The 5,590-nt window shown below is 48.7% G+C and overlaps 1 pseudogene; it reads right to left on the bottom strand.

The window, feature by feature from the left end:
- Positions 1–647: 647 nt before the first annotated feature.
- Positions 648–3,847, bottom strand: LOC128053573 (syncytin-A-like; annotated as a pseudogene).
- Between the last annotated feature and the right edge of the window lie 1,743 nt (positions 3,848–5,590).

The following is a 5,590-nucleotide window of genomic DNA, read 5'->3' as shown; positions in this document are numbered from 1 at the left end:
CAGATCTTTGTTTTGTGCACAGGCTCTCTAGTTGCGGTACACAGACTTTGTTGCTCTGGGCATATGGTATCTCAGTTCCCTTGTCATAGTCATGCGTTCTGGGAAACAAACTCACTCAGAAGGACAGTGCAGATAGTGGAATGCAGTTTATTACACCAGCGGGCCCAAGGCAGAGTCTCCTCTTAGCCAAGGACCCCGACCAGCATTTGTGAAAATCTTTTATACCCCATGTGTACGTGTCTGAACCCACCACTCCAAATTCCTTGAGACTTACATAAACCAAGGAAAATACAATCCCAGTAACCCCATCATTCACGTGCTATGTGCGTCTATGCTCAAACAGTCAAACAATTAGCCAATAATCAATAAGCCCAAGGTTATACTCCAATTGATAAAGAAAAATGTATGGCCTGTCTGGAGGAAGGGGTGATTAGTGTATGTTTTCTCTTAGGTGATGAGTAACCTAGATACGATCTTCAAGGTTCCCCTGTCTGGAGGGGGTCTTATCCTTCTGTTGTTGTTTTCATAGGCACTAAACACAGAGTTCAGAGTCCGTTGGAAAGGTGGCTGAGCATGATCACCATGAACAAGCCTAAGATGGAGTCAGGCCCTATGAATTCCTTCTTCATTCGCCCCTCTTGATGGTCTTAACTTATATTATGAACATCATTCATAGGGATATGTTGCACCCTGGGTCTCCGACTGCCAGTTTGGGAGAATGACATCAACTTTCAGGTTACAAAGTTCATAATACATTATAAAATTCAGGGTCCACAAAGCAGAACTATCAAGGCAACTATAACAGTGGTAAATATAGTTTTCCAGCAATTACCTTTCACCCAAGATAGGACCAAAGTCCAGCAAGGAATGTTTTCATTTGACGTTGCTTTTACTTGGTTTTTCGTGTCATCTAAAGCAGTCGATACATTGCCAGATAAGTCAGGAATGTATGCACAACATTCAACCTTAATTATAGCACAGGTCCCTCCTTGAGCAGCTGTGAGTATGTCCACAGCCATGCTATTACGAATTACCGCTTTTCTCATTTGGATTTGCTCTTCATTTAAGGCTTGGATGGCTTTTGTTCTATCTAGGAGGGCCTGTTTTGTGAAATTAGTCAAGGCTTCTACTTTAATCATGATATCTGTTGTCCCTGTAGAGGATACGAATAAGGCAACAATATACTCATATCACTGACACACGGATCTTGTCCACGTAGCATGTAAATAAGGTAGATTTACCGGGGCTACCGGGGTAGATTTACAAGTAGGTTGGGCTTTTGTTACACTGGCATTTATATCAAATGTAACCCCATGACCCGAGTCTATTGACTGTAGGTCTTACACCAAGAGAGCAAGGAGAGGTTATGATTGACAAGAGAGAGCAAAGTCTCTTTTTGTCATCCCAGAAAAGAGCAGAGTGGTTTAAAATCTCCTTGGCAGAGCAGAGACACCCACCAAGGAAGTCCGTCCATCACTGACAGAGGCACAGTCCTACCTACCCAGCAGCAGGAAGTGCTGTGGAAGTCTGCGTAGGAACATGCCCATGAGATGAAAACATCGTCCTGAGTTGAAACGGAAGTTAAATTCAAAATCACGTTGATGAGGCCAAGCAGCAGGAGTTGATTGTGCCGCTTCATCCTGAAGGGGCTCGTCCAGGATCTTCTTTTCCTTCTTCTTAAGGATGGTCTTAGTCTCTCAAGGGTCAGCGGGGGCCCTCTGTGCAGCCCACTCAGTGTTTTTTGGGTCTGTGTGGTATGTTCTCTTCACCCTCGTATGATGGATCCAAGGGACAATACCTGCAACTTTAACTGCAGTAGGTGTAGTTAGAATAACATAAGGGCCCTTTCACCAAGGGACTAGCAAATCATGTTTCCAATCTTTGACCCATACTTGGTCACCAAGCATAAACTCATGAATCTCTTCCCCAAGGGGGAACGGCACCCTTTCTTGTACAAACTTGGTTACCTGATTTATTACCTTACCCAGTTCCATCTGTGGTGAAATCCTATTCCCCCTTACCTGAGGCAAATTTGTTGACACCTGTTTTATTATGGGAGGGGGTCTCCCATTCACAATTTCATATGGAGAATAGCCTTGGGACTGTGGGGTCATCCTGAGTCTGAGCAGAGCCATCAGAAGCAAGTCCACCCAGGAGCAGTCAGTCTCTATGATCCGCTTGGAGAGTCTCTTTAATGTCCGGTTGGTTCATTCCACCATCTGAGAACTCTGGCCTATATGCAGTGTGCAGCTTCCATTTGATGTCTTAAGTTTTGCTTACTTGTTGTACTAGATCAGCTACAAAAGCCGGGTCATTGTCTGAACCAATGCTGGTAAGAAGTCCAAATCTGGGAACTATTTCCCTAAGCAGGCACTGGGCTACTTCTGATTGCTCTTTCAGTCCAAGTAGGAAAAGCTTCTACCCATCCTGAGAACGTACATACCATGATCAGCAGGTAACGGTAGTGTCGGTGAGGTTTCATTTTAGTGAAGTCCACTACCAGGTGTTCAAAGGGCAGTATGCCTTTCAGCTGAATAACTGGAGGTTTTTGTCTGAATACCCGAGAGGCAGCATTAACCTGTGAGCAGGCAGCATGGCCTAGGTGGGTCGCTTGGTGTGTTTGGCTTACCAGAGTGTGTGCCAGCTCCTCCAGTACCAATAATTTGCCTCTTGGCAATACCCACCATCCCTTTTCAGTCTTGATGGCCCCTTCCACTTTGGCTAACCTGACAGCCGTTGTCCTTGTTTTATCAGGCTGGTGCCATCAATATACAGGACCCAACTAGGGTCTGGACCCTTGTGTCCTTCTTTAAAACAAACCCCAGATACCTTACCTCCTCCTTGCAGCTCTGTGCCTTCTACTTTGACACCCGGTAGCCTGCTTCCATCAGCAGCTGGAGAGTGCTTTTGTCCATTCCCAGCATTTTTCCTTGGTCTCAACGGCCAGCAGCAGGTCATCCCCATATTGTAGGAGCCAACATCCATACACTTCTGGATGGAATGAGTTCAGGTCAGAAGCCACGGCTTCCCCAAAGATGGCTGGAGAGTTCTTAAACCCTTGTGGGGGAGTCCAGATGAGTTGTTGCTTGGTGCCCCCGACTGGATCTTCCCATTTAAAGGCAAAGATGGGCTGCGACGCTTGGGTGAGGCGTACGCAGAAGGCATCCTTGAAATCTAGGCGGGTATAAACTTTAGTCCTAGGCAGCAGGAGGCTAAGTAAGATATAGGGGTTTGGAACTGCTGCTACTTCTGCTAAGTCGCTTCAGTCGTGTCCGACTCTGTGCGACCCCAAGGACGGCAGCCCACCAGGCTCCCCCATCCCTGGGATTCTCCAGGCAAGAACACTGGAGTGGGTTGCCCTTTCCTTCTCCAATGCATGAAAGTGAAAAGTGAAAGTGAAGTCGCTCAGTCGTGTCCGACTCTTAGCGACCCCATGGACTGCATCCTACCAGGCTCCTCCATCCATGGGATTTTCCAGGCAAGTGTACTGGAGGGGGGTGCCATTGCCTTCTCTGAGATCTAGGTGAGTATAAACTTTAGTCCTTGGCGGGAGGAGGCTAAGTAAGATATAGGGGTTTGGAACAGTGGGGTGTAAAGTCACAGTAGCCTGGCTGACTAGCCTGAGATCCTGTATAGGCGTATAGTTCTGTCCTCCTTCCTTTTTGACTGATAGGATCGGCGTATTCCAAGCCGACTGGCACTCTACTAGAATGCCCGCTTTTTTCAATCTATTGATGTGGGGCAGTATGCCGGCCCAGGCCTCTATCGGTAGCGGGTACTGGAGCTTTCTAACCGGGATGGTGCCTGGTTTGAGTTCTATTATCGCTGGAGCTTGATGTTTAGCCATCCTGGTGGGAGAGGGGGGTTGTCTTTCACCCAGACCTCAGGGAATAACTGAATTAGCTCTCTCTCATGCTCTTCTGGCCCTCAGAGGCTCATGCAACCTCCACTTATCTTGGCGGTGGTGGGGGGGTGGGGGCGGGTCTTGAGAGAGAGAGCAAATAAGTCATAGTGCCCATCTGGAAGGTAGGCCTCTCCTCAGGGGAGAAAGTCACTTGTGCTCCTAGGTTGGAGAGCAAGTCTCTTCCCAACAGGGGTACTGGGCACTCAGGAATGTAGAGGAATTCATGAATCACTTGGTGCCCCCCCATCTGACATTTTCTGGGCTGGCAAAACGATTTAATCATCTCTTCTCCGATACCCCAGTTACAGCGGTAGTCTTTTTGGACAGTGGTGCCACAGGTTTTGTTACTACCGACAGTTCTGCTCCTGTATCCACCATTAAGTCAGTGTTCTGGTCCCCCACTTCTAAGGTTACCATGGGTTCTTGGGGACCTGATATCTCTGAGCTCAGGCAGCCCTATTTAATTTCCAAGCCAGCAAGCCCCACAACCGCGGGAGCTTCCTCTTCCTTCCTTACCTTAGGCATTCATTCTTCCAGTGGCCAAAAGCTTGGCACCATCACACTGGTTTGGCCGTAACAGGGCCCAGGGCCTCCGCTGGGACTGGTTGAAGGACTGTCCTGTCCCTGGGGCAGAGGAGGTTTTCAGGAGGGCCCGAGATAGACTTTCCCAGAGCAGCAGTTAGCACTGCAAATCTCTTGTCTGTTTTCTTTCATTCCCTCCGACTCTCTGGCAGAGCGCAGTTTCTGCTTAATTCCAACGTCTCCCTCCCCTTCTTGTCAGTACTCACCGGGAGAGGCACATACAGCTTGGGCGGTTCGGCTGGAGCCGGATCCTGGAAGCGTTGGCCAGAGGCCTCTGTCCCAGGATCGGAGCCTCCCGAGGCGGTGGCTCTACAACCCCGGGGAGGGCTGGCGGAGGAGCAGCGGCTGCTGCAGGACTTCACCTGGCCCTGGATGGAGCAGTAAGGCGGCCTCCGGTTCTGGTGGAGCATGAGGCAGGAGCGTCATTATCCATTATGGGGGAGGGGTCAGGTCGACCCATCCAAATCCTGTAGAATTTCCTTTTTTATCATCAGTCATTTTTTGTGCCATTAATATTTTTCCCTTTCCCTTCTGGATACAGAAGCTTGTCCAAGTAGGAGCGTCTTGAGCTAACCCTAGCCATGAGTCAATATACGGATATTGATCCAGGTGCCCCGGCTCTCCTGTGAATAGACTGCTTCCACTATTTTTAAGTTCATGGTGTCCTCTGGTGGCCATCCTACTCCCATAGGGGGCCATTCGACCTCACAGAGTATGTGGAGGTGGTTAGGCTTCATCTTCACCCCATAGTCTCCTCCTAATCCCTTCTTAAAATTTTTAATCATGCACTCCAATACGGTTGCCTTAGATTCACTTTCCCCCATCTTGCTTACCTTCTCAGACCTTCTACTTTTCCTTTTCATTCTGTCTACGAAGTTCTCAGTACCCTATGTACTTCCGATGTTTCCACTCAATGACACTTAAATTGCCATTCTGCCTCCTTCCTATTTGCGGTGAGAAGAGCCTTACCTGCCAGATCCCAGAGGGAGAAGGGGGATCGGCATGCCTTCACCTGCCCGTCAGCACAGCCGAACCAGAAACCACGTGGTCTAAGACTGTTTCTCCCTTAAAGTCCGTTCTGCCTTGGTGCGCTTGATCAGGTGC

This window comes from Budorcas taxicolor, chromosome 9, assembly GCF_023091745.1.
Source record: "Budorcas taxicolor isolate Tak-1 chromosome 9, Takin1.1, whole genome shotgun sequence".
Lineage (NCBI taxonomy): Eukaryota > Metazoa > Chordata > Mammalia > Artiodactyla > Bovidae > Budorcas > Budorcas taxicolor.
This window is presented reverse-complemented; position numbering and strand designations above follow the sequence as displayed.